This window comes from Arachis ipaensis, chromosome B01 (genome assembly GCF_000816755.2).
Source record: "Arachis ipaensis cultivar K30076 chromosome B01, Araip1.1, whole genome shotgun sequence".
NCBI classification, from domain to species: domain Eukaryota; kingdom Viridiplantae; phylum Streptophyta; class Magnoliopsida; order Fabales; family Fabaceae; genus Arachis; species Arachis ipaensis.
Window position 1 is genome coordinate 70597749 of NC_029785.2, and position 17443 is coordinate 70615191.

At 37.3% G+C, this 17443-nt stretch overlaps 1 long non-coding RNA gene across 1 annotated transcript; it reads left to right on the top strand.

Moving 5' to 3' along the window:
• Nucleotides 3949-8248, top strand: LOC107618396. The gene is made up of 5 exons (XR_001615220.2): nucleotides 3949-4430; nucleotides 4639-4795; nucleotides 5485-5609; nucleotides 7391-7702; nucleotides 7968-8248. It is a non-coding gene; the product is annotated as an uncharacterized LOC107618396 (long non-coding RNA).

Consider the following 17443-nt stretch of genomic DNA (forward strand, 5'->3'; position numbering starts at 1 on the left):
AAAGAAACTCCACCACCTTTTACTCATGGGGATGCTCATTCTCTCTCTCTTGTTTGTCCTCTTTGTGTCCACTTACGCTTCCCTGTATCCGTGTCATTCTGGCTCTTTTCCAATCTTCCAGTGCCTTCCTTACTGATTCATGACTCTTTTCTGCTCTTTCTCTTTCCTCTCGTGCTAATTCATCCTTTACTTCTTCATATCTTGTGATCCCAGAGTGCAATATAGGCAGTTGTCCGACTAAGTATCCGAGCCTGGCTTGAGTGTTCATATGATATCCAATCTCACTCATATAGACTCCTTCTGAGAATGCTCTATATTCATCGAAGAGATCTGCCTGTTCTCTTTGTTTCCGATGCATCTCATGAATGTGCGCACCTTGATGTGTTTGGATGTTGATTAGCTTTTGGATGGCTTCTTGTTGTTGATCTTGCTTTTGGTTCAACCTGTGGAAGGATTCACCCCATTGTCTCCCTTGTTCCAGTTGCTGCTCTATCAATTGCTTTTGCCACTCCCTTTGTTGATTTATCCATCTAGAGAATGATTCTTCTTGGCGATCCATCATTTGTAGTTGAAGCTCCTTCTGTGCCCCTTGATTCTCCAAGTATTGCCTAGACAATCCATCAATGGCTTCTTGTAATTGGTGCATGTCTAAAGTGGCTGGGGCTTGCTCCTCTGGGTTTTGTCCTTCTACAGCTTGATGGGCTGCCCTCTTTCTTAGTCTTCGTTGAGGTAGGGGAGATGCAACAGAATGCATCCGTCGAACAGTAAGTGAGATGCCAACTTTTATCCACTCGGGGTCTCCATCTTCGAACACCACCTCAGCCCTGTTGCACAGATGGAAAATAGTGTTGGGGTAGCCTAACCTTCCTCCAGAACCACTTTTCTCAGCTAACTTCTGAATGCCTTGAGCTATGAGTTTGTGAACCTTGATCTCTCCCCCTTTGAGTATACATTGCACCATTGTTGCTCTCTTAAGGTTCACCTCTGAGTTGTTTCCGGCGAGGAGGATGGATCTCCTTACAATTTCGAACCACCCCTTTGCTTCGGGGGTGAAATCCCCTCTCTTAATGAATTTGGGCTTCCTATGGGAATCTCGTACCCAATCCGCTCCTTGTATGAAAATATCTTTCACAATCTGATCATAATTGGGACTGCTATCTATTCTGGATTGATAGCTCTCTTCTGCAAATAGTATAGTTCGTAGCTTTAACACCCTTATGATGTTCATGGGACTAAAATCCACCGTTACCCCTTTTACAAAGCTTATATAGGATTTATCTGCCCTATCATACCTGACTGCGTTTGCATAAAACTCTCTCACAAGAGTTGCGTTTACTTTTGTGACCGGATAAGTGAGGAGCTCCCATCTTCTCTTTTCCACCTTCTCTGTGATTTCGGGGCATTCAGTTTTTTTGACTTGAAAGCCTAGCTCATATATGATCTCTTTATCAGCCATCCACCCAAATTGTAATGCATGGTGAAAGGTTCTAAATTTCTTCTCATTAAAAGGGCGTTGCTCCATAGGCTTCTTCCCTTTTCTTCTTTTAGAGCTCGACGATGCCATGAGTGACCTTTGAATTCGAATTTGTAGAAGTATAGATGATTGTAGCTTAAAAGATGTAGCTATGAGAGTGTGTGAAAAAGCTTTCGATGGAGGAAGAAGTTTTGAGGGTGTTTTTCGAAAGTAAGAAATGTGAGGAGAGGGTTTTGGAATGTGGGACGGTACGGAATGAGAGGGCCACTTTTATGGAAGGGTAATGACTAAGTGGAAGGTGTGGATCAATCTTTATGGGTTAAGGATGGACGGTTGGGGTTTGGCATGAGATGGGCACAATGATCATCACTTTGTATGAAGTAATTGGTTCAGTCTCCAAGGATATCCTTCTTCCAATGTTGCATAGCAACAATTCCCAATGTACTCCTTTTGAAGACATGTGTATAGTCCCCCTTTGTGAAGTGGCCGAACCCCCTTCTCAATTTGTCTCATCAATTCTGTTCAATCCTTCCTTCATTTCCTACACAAGACCAAAGGAAAGCAAAAGTTAGCATTACTGTTTAGATTTTTGTTTCTAAACATCTCAATGCAATCCATGAACACAAACCAACTGACCTATTTAGTGTTCATGTATGCAACATCGGTGACACCAAACTTAGTTTGTGACCATGTAGTGTAAAAAGAGTTGATTAAGGCTCTAAGATTAACACGATATGAATTGTGTTTATGTCCTCTTAATGTGCCTTGAACACCAAACTTGTTGTTCACTATATGTTGCATACAAGGGTTCATCTAAGTGTTTGTCAAAGTTGATTTGGAATTCATGAACCTTACTTTATTAACTACTTTAAACATCCTAAAAAAAAACTGAAAGGATATAAACTATATGTTGCAAGCTTGCTCCCATTCCACGTCAGTGGTCACGTTAGTGAGACTAACGTGGCTGCTAACGTGGCTCTTCTTTGCTTCCTTTGTCCTGAAATCAAACAAACAAGGTGCATCAAAACTTTGTTTCAAGTCATGAGATCATGCATAATCCATTTTATCATTCAATTCATGCATAATTCTCATGAAATCATGTAAAGTTCACAATGTTTGCTTGAATCAAGATGTAAGTGTATATTCACCCAAAACTTGCTTATTTACTAAGAAAATGCATGAAACTACCCTAAAATAGTAAAGAAAAAGGTCAGTTAAACTAGCCAAGATGCCCTGGCATCAATTACACCATTACAAAGAAGGAATTACTGGCTGTTATCTATGCAATTGATAAGTTTAGATCCTACTTAATTGGTTCCAAGGTTATTGTTTATACTGACTATGCTGCTCTTAAGTACCTTCTAACTAAGCAGGATTCTAAACCAAGATTGATCAGGTGGGTACTACTTCTTCAGGGATTTGACATTGAGATTAGAGACAGGAAAGGGTTAGAGAATCAAGTGGCTGACCATCTGTCCAGGATTAAGCCTGAAGAAGGGACGCTACCCCCCACTATTGTGATTGAGACCTTCCCAGATGAGCAGCTCTTTATGATTCAGAGGGCTCCATGGTTTGCAGACATTTCAAACTATAAGGCCATATGGTTCATCTCCAAGGAGTACACTAAACCACAAATCAGAAAGCTTTTACATAATGTTAAGTACTACTTATGGGATGAACCTTAACTTTTCAAGAGATGCTCAGATGGGATGATCAGGCGTTGTGTCTCGGATGAGGAAGCACAACAGATCCTCTGACATTGCCACGGTTCTGGGTATGGAGGCCACTTTGGCGTGAAAGAACAGCCACCAAGGTCCTTCAGAGCAGGTTCTACTGGCCAACCCCCTTCAGAGACTCATGGGAATTTGTAAAAAACTTTGACAAGTTTCAAAGAGCTAGGAATCTTTCTTACGATCATGAAATGCCATAGCAAGGGATTCTAGAGATTGAGTTGTTTGACGTATGGGGGATTGAATTCATGGGACATTTTCAACCCTCATACTCAAACACATACAACTTGGTGGTAGTGGATTATGTGTCCAAATGGATGGAAGCAATAGCGTCACCCACTAATGACACCAGAGTCATGCTGAACTTCCTGCAGAGATACATTTTAGCAAATTTGGTGTCCCAAAGATATTGATCAACGGTGGGGAGTAGCCACTTCTACAATAAATACACTACGAGAAAAATACCCATTCAGCCACACTTTTTTTAAGCTACATTTGAAAAGCGTAGCCTATTCATAGAATAGGCTACGCTTTTCTCCGTGTTGCCTTTTTTATAAGAGAAAAGGATACATAAATGCGGCATCATTTAAAAAGCGTAGCCTTAGGTATTATAGAAATCACTTATAAAGCGTAACCGTAGGTTGATATCTATAGGTTTACTTTTTGTATCAAAGGAGACGCTTTTAAAGGGTAGCCTATTTGTTATGTTTTGGGTGCGTTTTAAAAGTGATGCCTAATGTATTTAGAGGCAAAAACTTGACAATTGATAACCCTCTTTTTCCCGAAAGAAAACTTACACTTAGTAAATTTTTTTTTAATTCCCTCCAAAGGTCATCACTCACCTCCTGAAGAAACCCTCTCACCACTCACCATCGCCACTGACCACTCACCATTGCGCTAAAACCCTCTCACCATCATGAAGAAACCCACTTATCACCATCCACCACTGACCGTCACTCCTGTTCGCCCTCATCTATGCGCTTCTCACCTTCGCCAACCTTGTCGCACACAACCCTCACCTTCGCCATTCTCACCGTCGTTGATGACCATCGCTGTTGTTGCGCTGACCATCGCTCTTCTTCTCGGTTCTACCCTAATCGTCTTCTCCGTGCCCTAATCGTTGATGACGGTCGCTGTTCTGACCATCGCTGTTGCTGCGCCACCGTCACCATCATCATCTCCGTGCTTCTCATCATCGTCTTCACTGTGCTCACATCGTTGAATATGTATGTATTGATTTCTATTTGTTTCTAAAATTTCAGAGGTTTAGGGTTCCGATTTTAGGGGTTTTAATTTGGGAGTTTTAATCTGTGAAACTATAGGATTGTGATTTAACTAGAGGTCAATTTTTTCTTCTTCAAGCTCTTAATGATTTATAATAGTAGTTATTATTTGTTTATTTATTTATTGTTTGATGATGATTGTACCTTGCAGCTTGAAGCAGCAATAACCAAGGATGAGCTTCAGCACCTCGCTTTGCTGTTCAAATCTGAATTCGATTCAATTGGTCAAATCACTGCTGGAGTTTTGCGACTGCTTAAGCTGGAAGGTTCTGTTGGTCAGGCTGTAATAGATCAACTTGGTAACCTAGGTATGCTTTCCAATTTCTAATGTTTCTGAATTAATTTTCATCGGACATATATTGTTCTTTTAATTTCTATTTATTGTTGTTATGTTATAGTCTTCATTAAACTCAATATATAGGTAATGGATAGTGATTTGAAGCAAGGTTTCATGAATCCAAGGGATTGGTTCATTGATGACAACTAGTGATCATGTCATGTATGATACTTAGAATTTTAGAGACAGAGAAAGAACAGAATATTTCCTGGCCTCACTTTCAGGAGTACAAGAAAATACAAGAATTTTCTGTCTTGGAGGAAAATACAAGAATTTCCTAGCCTCACTTTTAGGAGTACAAGAAAAATACAAGAATTTCCTGGCCTCACTATTTTTGTTAATGCTATACTAGCTGTGTGGGGTTCAGCAATGAAATCTTGAGGCAAGTTCTAGCTGTGTGATCCCCCAAGAAGTCAGTGCTCACTGCCTCACCCCAAGAAAGATGTTTAACATAATCATTATATTCTTGTTTTTGAATTGAAGCTTAGTCTAATTATTGCTGAATAATGAAAAATAATGCTATACAGTTACCGAGAACCTTGTGTTTATTTATTTATTTTTTGCTTGACCAACTTGAGCATTGATTGATTAATTTAAATTATTTAATTATGTCTTTTCTTATGTTTTGAATTAAATCTGAATAATTATTGTTTTGTTCAGGCTATCTTCAACGGGTAGTGTGAAGTCATTGCTTTGTGAAATAGGCTACATGAACAACTCTGGAACATTAGTTTAATTTGCAACCTCTCTTTCTCCGGAGAAATTGAGCACATTGAGATCTTCAGGTACATACTTTTCTCATTTTCTGTGCAGAAAATTCTTAAATTTTAGCTTCTTTCTTTCTTAGAATTTGAAGAAAAAAGAAGGTTTCTTGAATCCAGTTTTTGTTAGCTCGAATTTTTAAGACCTCTGGTTAGGATGTTTGTTTGGGGGGGCGAGAAAAAGTACAAAAAGTAGACAAGAAATCACGTGGTGTATTGAGAGTAAAGCAAAGCTGAATAAGGTAGGGTGTAAATTTAACCATCATTCTATTTTATTTTACTTATTAATTTATTTTGGCCTTACTCAATGCCAGCTAGGAAGTTAAGTGGAAGTTTGGTACACTTAAGATGTTCTGTTTTAGGATTTGAACTAGTATTCTATGCTGAAACTAGGAGTTGATATCAACACAGCAGAGTTGTGGTGATTTCTTTGGCTTCTCTGATTTATTTTGTGCTTCATTTTGTTGCCTTCCATTTTATTCTTGATTTGGCCAGGGACAATGGATTTCCTTGGGTTTGCTGTAGGTTTATTTTAGAGTAAAGTTCTTTTATATAATATATATCAAGTTGCTTATACTCCATTAACAATGGATAATGGCTTATATCAAGTTGCTTATATTCCATTATTAACAATGGATAATGGCTTATCCTCTGCTAGTTATTAGGCTAAACTGAATGGCTTAAAATTATTAAAGGATCATATTTAGTTCTCTAATAGTTTTACTTCAATACACTGCTCTAGGATGTATAATACTGATGATTAAATGATGATTTCAGAGATTTGTTGTTGTTAATTGAATTTATCATACAATGCTGTTTAGCTATTTGATTAGATGCTTAAGGATTATCGGACTTCTTTTCATTCTAGTATGCCTCGTGAATCCCAAGCTTGTGAAAATTTCACATATGGTACATATGATGAGTACTGCTGACATAAAACAAATATACTTGGTTTATGAATGATAGAAATAGTATATAGACATTGCGTTAAGTGATGTTTGAAGTTGTTCTTCTCTTGTATTCATGAACTGTTTAAAGCAATCTGTTCATGCTTATCATTGTGAATGTTTTAAACTTATAATCAGGTATCATGGCTCCATTATCGTCAATTCCTTGTTTTCCTTCTCTACTTAAAGTGCTTCAAACGTAGCTCTTGAACTAGATGTATACTTTTAGTGTTAGTCTTTTGAGTGCTTCTTTCATTTTTTAAAAATAAATATCCTATACATCGGGAGTGGTATAGACCCATGCATTTATTAAAGCAGAAAAGATAATACTACCCGAAGATAAAAGCAAAAGGAAAAGAATTCACGAAGGAAAGAAATCAAGTAACATCCTCCATTTGACACACTATTATATATTTTCATAACTCTACTTTATTTTCCTTTTCTGATATGAAAAAAAGGTTGCTAATGACAGGGCTAGCTGTGTGCAGTTGTGTCATTATATGGAAAAAGTTTGTTGACTATCACAGGAAATTTAGATGCAGAATTCAATGATAAATTAATCACAGTAGAACATAGTAGCTGTGCACTAAAATATTGGAGATTTTTTTGGTCTGGACTAATATATAGATTTCTGACCTGTTTTTATCACTACTATTACCAAATGATAAACTATCAAAATGATTGAATCTTCTCAAATGCAGATTATAGTTTACAGAATAATAAAGAGTAGTAACATTAAAAGTCTAACTTGTCTAAATTTTGATTAAGTACAAATCTTCATTCTTATTTCTTCTTCTTATTATTCCGGCTGTTGTTGTTGTTAACGGTTAAGTGGTGTATTATCCAATCTGTGAGCAGGTAAATTTTGACGTGCAAGTGGATCAATCATATCATCAAGAAAAAAAGAGCTATATAGACAAAAGGCTTTCACTAAAAAACAAAAAAGGAACAGGGGGTCCAACTCCAGCATCAGCACTAAAGCTAGACAAGCTTCTCCATGATTAGGTGCTAGTCCTAATCATGTTCTATATGTTGCTGCTGCATGTAGTAGTAGTAGTTGGAGGAGTAATAATTCAAGATTGGCTTGTGTAGGAGAGTTCAACTTTTCAAATGTGAAGAGAATAGAGAAACTTTGTGGCAACAGTTCTGATTTTGGCATTGTGGTGGGAGGTAGGGTATTTTTGTCTAGCTGCTAGGGTGATGATTTTTTAAATTATAGCTTTTTATCTTATGGTTTATAGCTTATGCTTTTTTGATCTTTGAATTCTAATTTTGGATTTGTGAAACACTACTATGCATTGGTGAAACTTGTCCACGGTACAGAAAGGATTAATGATATCAGTCATTGATAGTTTTGAGTCTGGTTTTTTAATTTTTATAATCGCAAATGTCATTATAAATATTTTTCTAATTACTTTTCTATATAATTATGCAGGATAATGTTGAGGATGATGATAATGAAGATTAAGTTGATTATTATTGTGATTTATTGGCTAAGATAGAGTAGTGTTGGGAATGGATACATGTATAGTTGACTAATGACTTTTATTAGAAGATACATATGTAGGATATAATATTTTAGTTTTTTATAGAGTATGAGTAGTAAATTCTAAGTGATATCATAGTTATTTTGATATGGCTATGTTTATTTTAATATGAGATGTATGAATATTTAAAATTAACATTATTCTAGTACTTTTGGATCATTATTATAAATATATTTTGGTTACAGATAATTTTTATTATTTAAAAAAATTATTTAGTATAATTATTCTAGTACTTTTGGATCATTATTATAAATATATTTTGGTTACAGATAATTTTTATTAGTAGCCTATTCTAGTAAAAATGGAAGCCGAAAAGCGTAGCCTTTGGTCCTGCACAGCATCACTTGAAAAGCGTAGCCTATTCCCAAACGCCAAAAGCGTAGCCTTTAGTGCAGAAAAGCGTAGCCTTTGAGAATAGGCAATGGCCGAATAGGAATCACCCCAAAAAGCATAGCCGTAGCCCAAAAAGCGTAACCGTAGCCTAAGGCATCATTTTTTTTCACTTTTGGCTACACTTTTCAGATGTACCTGAATGGGTGTTTTTCTTGTAGTGGTAGGTATAGCTTTCCAACGCTCTGAAGAATGCATCAATTGGACCTTTGTAGCTCAAGATATGCTCATTGGAGTGCATGAAGGTTAGGATCTCACAGCATCTACTATCCTTTCTTCGTTCTTGATCAAGACTTTGTGAAAATCGCCCAAAAATCACCTAAAATCATGAAAAAAACACAAAAAATCAAAGTAGCATCCAAAAGGTGAAATTTTCATTAAAACACATTAAAACATAATAAAATTAATAAAATCCAACTTAAAACACAATGAAAAAGCTATGAAAAAGCGTATAAGATATCCACTTATCACAATACTAAACTTAAACTGTTGCTTGTCCTCAAGCAACCAAAAACAATATAGGACTAAAGAAGAGAAAAATACATAAGGTCTTCAGAGTTGTCAATGAAGCTCAGTTCCAATTATTGAATGGGGTTATTGATGACAAGTCATCTTAGCCTAGTTTTACTAGTCTTTTTCTTTGTTTTTATTAGGTTTTATACACTTTCTTGCATTGTAAGTAAGTAATTTGGAATGGAATTGTATGGTTTCTTTGAATCAATCAACCACCATTTAATTGATACTAAATCATGAGGTTTAAGCTAAATTTAATTGATATTTAAATGATTTATAAACCTTGTGAATTTGGTGATACTTTGATCGGTTGTTTTGATTACTTGTAGGTGAAGAAAAGAAGAAAATAAGAAAGCGTGGCCTAAGAAGTGTGGCCCAAGGAAGAGAAGAATGTGGCAAAAGAAACAAAGAGGCGTGACACAATGAAGGAGGCAAGCCACAACACTCTACTGGGAGCACAACAAAAAACCAAGGAAGCAAGGCTTGATGCTACGCTCCCCTTGAGAGCGGAGCACAATTTGGAACCAAGAAAGAAAGGAGAGAAGAATGATGCTCCGCTCTCCTTGAGAGCATTATCGGGCTTCACTCAAGAATAAATCCAAAAACAAAGTTTGCTAGTGAAGGCTACAAGGTTCGAACTCATGAACAAGAGGGAGTGGGGGAGCACTACTCACTAAGGAAAATGAGCAAAACTTGGCCAAATTGCATTCCCAAGGATTCGAACCAAGGGTAGTCATGAAGAATGGAGAGAAGGTGCTACAAGAAACCAAGGAAATTTGCACCAAAAGGCTCCCACCAAGTTTCGAACTTGGGACCTCACCCAAGCAAAAGGAGTGCTACGCTCCCAAGGAGAGCAGAGCGCTACTCTCCTCATTCCTTGCACAAGTTTGACACGGCCAGGGAAGCTTGGAGCGCGCAACATGACACGGGCAGGAAACTTGGTGTGCACTCAAGATAAACTCCAACACAAGCCACAATGCTCCGCTCCCCACAAGAGCGGAGCGCTATCCTGAATGCTTCCCAACCTTGGCACGCAACAAAGAGCTCCAACACAAGCATTGATGCTTCGCTCCCCACAAGAGCAGAGCACTCCACTGGGAGCAACACTCTTGGGCTAAATAATGGACCAAAATTCAAATGAAATTCAATTCTTCACCAAATTAAAAAGCCCACCCAAATTCTTAAATCCAAGAATAGAAAGTGTATAAATAGAAGCTAGTTTGTTTTAGTTAGGACCTTTTGCTTCTTTGAGAATTTTCATTTTATAATTTTTAGAGTTTTTACTTTGAAATTGGATCTTGGAGAATTTGGAAAGAGAATTGATCTCTCTTCTTCCTTGTTCTTGCTTGAGCACTCTTTACTTCTTGTCTTGGATCTTGGGTGAAGAATTGAAGAAATTATATTTCAATCTCACCTTGAGATCTCTTGTTTTATCCTTCTGCATAATTCTAAGAACTTTGATTTGATTGCAAATTCTGTTTACTGCTTTCACTCTTCTACTTCTTCTGCAATTTACTTTTCCATTTTCTTTTGCAATTGTTCTTGTTGGATCAAGGAAGGATTTGAGATCTAGACTTGTTTTCTAGTCTTTTCCACTCCTGAGATCTCCAATTTCTCTTTTAACTTCTGCAATTAAGCTACATTTACTTTCTATTTTCATTCTTCAAGCATTTTCACTTTTCTGTTTGAGATCTACTTCAATTTAATTCATCTCCTTCTCTGTTAATTGTTATTTCACTTCTACTTGATTAATTTCTGCAATCCCAGCTCCCTGAACCCTTTTATAATTCAAGCAATTTACCTTCTATGCATTTTAAGATTCAGTCATTTACATTTATTGCAATCTAAGCTTCTGCAATTTAATTTACTTGTTCTTTAAGATTCAGCACCTTTACTTTCTGTTCTCTTTAATTTACTGCAATTCCTCCCTCTCCCTTTACATTTCATGCAATTTAGCTTCTGTCAATTACAAACCACTCAAACCAACACTTGATTCACTTGACTAAATCAACCACTAAACTAAAATTACTCAATCCTTCAATCCCTGTAGGATCGACCTCACTCATGTGAGTTATTATTACTTGATGCGACCCGGTACACTTGCCGGTTAGTTTTAGGTGTTGGAATTCATTTTCCGAAAATACACCATCAAGTTTTTGGCGCCGTTGCCCGGGATTGATTAGATTGACAATGATTAAGTGAAGTGGAGATCAAGATCAAGCACTTTTTCTTTTCTGTTTCTTTAATTTTTTGTTTTTACTAACATACTAACTATTTGAATTTTTGCTTAAGATAACTAAAACCCCACTTTAGCAATAGAGTGGGATTTTTCTGGCTTTTCTGATTCTATGCGTTTCTTGTATTTCTGCTCACTGAGTAAATGACAGAAGCAATTTTCTTCTATTGATCTTTCAAGCCTGTCAACTGTTTGATACATTGTGTCAACTAATCCTCTAACCACAATTTGGCATGAGTATATTCAATCTTCATTTGGACTATTTGTGATTGTGCAGATCATGGAGGGGAACTCAACAAACTTCAGTAATTGTGGGAATAGTGTCCTCACCATAGATGACAATGCAACCCATGACTTGAAGCATCCGCTCATCACCATGAATGATGTTGCTCAATGGCTTGAAGCCTTCCCACAAGGAAGCATCATCAGATGGGAAGATCTAATGAGTGAATTCCTGGCCAAGTTGAAACCACCTAAGGAAATTGGCAAGCTAGAAGCAGAAGTGCAACCATCCACACAAGAGAAAGGGGTGATGGAAATTGAAGGTGTAAATGCAGTCGTAAACCAAAACAAGCAGATGCATCAACAAACTCTGCAACAACTAGAGTTGATGATCAGAAGAATCAATGAGCTGCGAACTGCTGTAGTAAATGCATACAACCTACCTCAAAATTCACATGGTTGGAATCAACCTGAAAAAGGTTTTGGAGCAATTAACTATGAGCAACAAAGTCATGAGCGATTACACTCTCCAAACAGTACCTCAAGCCTGTTCCAACACAAGTCTCAGGGTGATGTGTACAACCTACCCTGGAGGACTCATTCCAACTGGAGGAGGATCGAGCATCAAAATCAAGGACCAAGGGACTTCAATTACAACAACCCCAACTTCACAAACCACCAAAAACACCACCATACCAATAACAACCACTACACACCACCACAACACACACCCTTCCAACCCCCAACACTCCACAACCAACCAATCTCACAAGACTCTCAGATGATCACCAACTTGGAGATCTTAATAGAGAGAATGATGAAGCACCAAGAGGTGACAACAAAGAACCAAGAAGCCTCAATCAGAAGAATTGAGAGGCAAATGGAATAACTAGCTAAGAATTTTGCAATGATGGGTGAGAAGAGGGCAAATACTTTCCCCAGAGCCACTGAAGATAACCTGAAAGACAATGAAAAAGTTGCTAGGTGGGAGAAATGGAAAGCAATCATAGAGGAAAGTGAGAAGGCTATGGAAAATGAAACAATCATCAAAGAGAAGCACCACAGAGAAGTTCCTCAAGAAGAAATAGAGGAAAGAAAGCCCACAGTAAGAGGAGAAAATCAAAGGCAACAAAATTCTCAACTTCCATGATTAGAGGATGGAGGATGTCAAGCTAGTGACAATAAAGAAGCGCTTGTTGGGAGGCAACCCAACCTGAGGTAGTTTTCTTTTCATAGCTATGTTAATAAAAAGGTCAATTAGTTTTATCTGTACTGCAAGAAGCTAAGTTTGGTGTTGCACACCAAAACAATCTAAGGGAGAATGAAGGATTTTAAATTTGGTGTTCCACCAAAAACTTCATCAGAAAATACATTCTCACCTTCTGCATAATGCTGGCCTCAAGCAATCAGATAAACTAATTAACCAATCTGCTGTTTCACAGATTTCAGTTCTATCACCAGTAGCAAAGAAAAAGAGTTTTACATAAGGTCAATCTGATGCATGAGAACCATTGGCAAGGTACTAATTTTGGTGTTCCCACACCAAAGTAAGTTCAAAAGCCCATAAATAACTCATGCATACTAATCATTTTTCAAGTGCTTGGGAACAAGCAACTTTCAATATCATTGCAGAGTATCATACAAGTTTTTGGAAGGATTAAGCATCACCAACCAAAAAAAGGAAAAAGGAATGTGAAAACCAGCAATGATGATGATGAGGAGTAAAGCAAGCAAACTCCAAAAGGTTGTATTGTTAAATGATTATTTTGCATCACTGCTATGATTGAAAGTGATATTATACCCCTATCTGTCTTTCTGTCTAGTATAGTTCCTCTGTAATTCAATAATTAAGATGCCTGATCATTCACAAACCTATACTCTCCAAACTTGTTTGCACTCAATGTCTCAAAAAAAAAAGCATCACATGACAGTTCTTTGAAAAGAAGGATTAAAGAATTAAATAGTTTGAGGCAAGAAAAAGATTAGGAGAAGTGGTGGTTCTAGTTGTATGATTATGCACTGAGGTTGCATGCTTGTGAAAACTTGCATGGGAGCTCATAGGCAGGACATAGAGTTCAAAGAAGCATTGTGGAGATTCTCAAACATTTATTGATCCAAGAAGCAACAAACAAAAGAAAATAAAGAAAATACAAAAACAAAAGAGCATGGCCCAAGGTTCTGAGCATCAATTACTAGGCAGAAAAGAAGAAAGAAACAAGAACTCAAAAAGTTATTGTCCTAGTAAATGCTTGTGGTCGAATTGTGTCAAAGAGAGAAGCTTGAGCAAGTAAATCCTTAGGGGTGCTTTAACACCTAATACCTTAAAACCAACTGGTTTAGGAGTATTGATTGAAAGCTTATCTACAGAGCTGCTTTGAGACATGACACTTAGAGTCAAGGCCAAAACACAGAAATTATAAGCTGCTTCAAGGTGATTACCTTTAGAGAGATTTCCATGATATTATTTGGATGAAAGTTCTAAGACCTAAGACTTCCAAGATGTAGGGACTAGTAAGTACTGAAGCCCTTGCATGAGCATATAACTTAGAGTTCACCCCACTGTCACTTAATCACTTCACTCATAGGATATGAAAAGCTGTTCTTCAATCCACTTTTAACTGAAAGAACCTTTGAGCATAATTCTTTTCTTGCTTGGGGACAAGCAAGCTTTAAGTTTGGTGTTGTGATGACAAGTCATCTTAGCCTAGTTTTACTAGTCTTTTTCTTTGTTTTTATTAGGTTTTATACACTTTCTTGCATTGTAAGTAAGTAATTTGGAATGGAATTGCATGGTTTCTTTGAATCAATCAACCACCATTTAATTGATACTAAATCATGAGGTTTAAGCTAAATTTAATTGATATTTAAATGATTTATAAACCTTGTGAATTTGGTGATACTTTGATTGGTTGTTTGGATTACTTGTAGGTGAAGAAAAGAAGAAAATAAGAAAGCGTGGCCTAAGAAGTATGGCCCAAGGAAGAGAAGAATGTGGCAAAAGAAACAAAGAGGCGTGGCACAATGAAGGAGGCAAGCCACAACACTCTACTGGGAGCACAACAAAAAAACTAAGGAAGCAAGGCTTGATGCTACGCTCCCGTTGAGAGCGGAGCACAATTTGGAACCAAGAAAGAAAGGAGAGAAGAATAATGCTCCGCTCTCCTTGAGAGCATTATCGGGCTTCACTCAAGAATAAATCCAAAAAACAAAGTTTGTAGTGAAGGCTACAAGGTTCGAACTCATGAGCAAGGGGGAGTGAAGGAGCGCTACTCACTAAGGAAAATGAGAAAAACTTGGCCAAATTGCATTCACAAGGATTCGAACCAAGGGTAGTCATGAAGAATGGAGAGAAGGCGCTACAAGAAACCAAGGAAATTTGCACCAAAAGGCTCCCACAAAGTTTTGAACTTGGGACCTCACCCAAGCAAAAGGAGGGCTACGCTCCCAAGGAGAGCAGAGCGCTACTCTCCTCATTCTTTGCACAAGTTTGACACGGCCAGGGAAGCTTGGAGCGTGCAACATGACACGGGCAGGAAACTTGGTGTGCGCACAAGACAAGCTCCAACACAAGCCACAATGCTCCGCTCCCCACAAGAGTGAAGCGCTATCCTGAATGCTTTCCAACCTTGGCACGCAACAAAGAGCTCCAACACAAGCATTGATGCTCTGCTCCCCACAAGAGCAGAGCACTCCACTGGGAGCAACACTCTTGGGCTAAATAATGGACCAAAATTCAAATTAAATTCAATTCTTCACCAAATTAAAAAGCCCACCCAAATTCTTAAATCCAAGAATAGAAAGTGTATAAATAGAAGCTAGTTTGATTTAGTTAGGACCTTTTGCTTCTTTGAGAATTTTCATTTTATAATTTTTAGAGTTTTTACTTTGAAATTGGATCTTGGAGAATTTGGAAGGAGAATTGATCTCTCTTCTTCCTTGTTCTTACTTGAGCACTCTTTACTTCTTGTCTTGGATCTTGGGTGAAGAATTGAAGAAATTCTGTTTCAATATCACATTGAGATCTCTTGTTTTATACTTCTGCATAATTCTAAGAACTTTGATTTGATTGCAAATTCTGTTTACTGCTTTCACTCTTCTACTTTTTCTGCAATTTACTTTTCCATTTTCTTTCCCAATTGTTCTTTTTAGATCAAGGAAGGATTTGAGATCTAGACTTATTTTCTAGTCTCTTCCACTCCTGAGATCTCCAATTTCTCTTTTAACTTCTGCAATTATGCTACATTTACTTTCTATTTTTCATTCTTCAAGCATTTTCACTTTTCTGTTTGAGATCTACTTCAATTCAATTCATCTCCTTCTCTGTTAATTGTTATTTCACTTCTGCTTGTTTAATTTCTACAATCCCAGCTCCGTGAACCCTTTTATAATTCAAGCAATTTACCTTCATTTACATTTCTTGTAATCTAAGCTTCTGCAATTTAATTTACTTGTTCTTTAAGATTCAGCACTTTTACTTTCTGTTCTCTTTAATTTACTGCAATTCCTCCCTCTCCCTTTACATTTCATGCAATTTAGCTTCTGTCAATTACAAACCACTCAAACCAACACTTGATTCACTTGAATAAATCAACCACTAAACTAAAATTGCTCAATCCTTCAATCCCTGTGGGATCGACCTCACTCATGTGAGTTATTATTACTTGATGCGACCCAGTACACTTGCCGGTTAGTTTTAGGTGTTGGAATTCATTTTCCAAAAATACACCATCAGCTATGAGTTCTTTATTTTTGAATAGCTTCGACATCTCACTTTCCCTTGAAGCTCAGAAATATTGGCATCCTTTGGAACTTAGAATTGGGATGATATTATTGATTCTCTTCTTTTAGCTTTTCTTGATTCTTGAACACAGCTTCTTTTTGGTGCTTTGCACCTTTAAGCCTAGCCGTGACTCTAAGCGTTTTGTTTTCAAGTATTACCACCGGATACATAAATGCCACAAGCACTTAACTGGGGGAACCCTTTGAATTCGAATTTAGATTTGTTTAAATTCCCAGAGAATGGTGCTCAGAGTTCTTAAGCGAACTCTTTTAGCTTTGGATCACGACTTTAACTGTTCAGTCTCAAGCTTTTTACTTAACATCTTCACACCACAAGCATTTAGTTAGGGATAGAAACTCAATTGAGCTTTTCAGGACAATTTTGACCCTCCTAACCATTGATGCTCAAAGCCTTGGATCTTTGCTCTTTTTAAAATCTCTTTTTCTTTTCTTTTTGCTATTTCTTTTGCTTCAAAAATCAATCTTTTTTATTTTTCAGAGAATTAGTAATATTTTTCTAAATTCATTGTTCTTCAAGAGCCAATATACTCAACTTCAATATCAATCATGCATAGTTAATTCACGCATTCATAAAATAAAGATAAGGCCACCACTTTGGCATAAGTAGAACGACTGGAAATAAACTCAAGACCTTTTGTATTTTATTGCTTCTTAATTTAAAATCTTATTTAAGTCCAATGGGGATACGTGAAACATCTTAAACCTTAATCAACAAAAACTGAAATTAACTATTAAACTAGAAAATGGGAAATTCTAATGGTGGTCATGTAGCCTAGAATTGAAAAATAGAAAGTAAAGTACTAAAAATAGGGATAGAATAGGAGAGATGGAACTCAACCACCTCACTCATGGTAAACGCTTCCCTCTTTTAAGAATTTCTGGCGCTTCAACTCCTTTAAGTCTTGACCTTGGCTCTCTTGTAATTCGGTCTGCTTGTGAAGCATCTGGAACTGGTCTTTTTGCTCATTTTTTAGTTGGTCCACTATGGATCTCAACTGTTCAATGGATGCTGCCAGTTGAGCCCAATATTCAATTAGAGGGACGCTCTGTTCTTGAGGCTGCTCAGGCGTCTTCCTCTTAGAGGGGGAAACTGGCCTTTGAGTTCTGGCTTGCACCGGTTCCCTAGTGTGCTCCATGCTTTCCTGGGTGATTGGGTCATCTGCTGCAATGAATGTGTCTCTGTCAATCATGATTTTTGCCTCG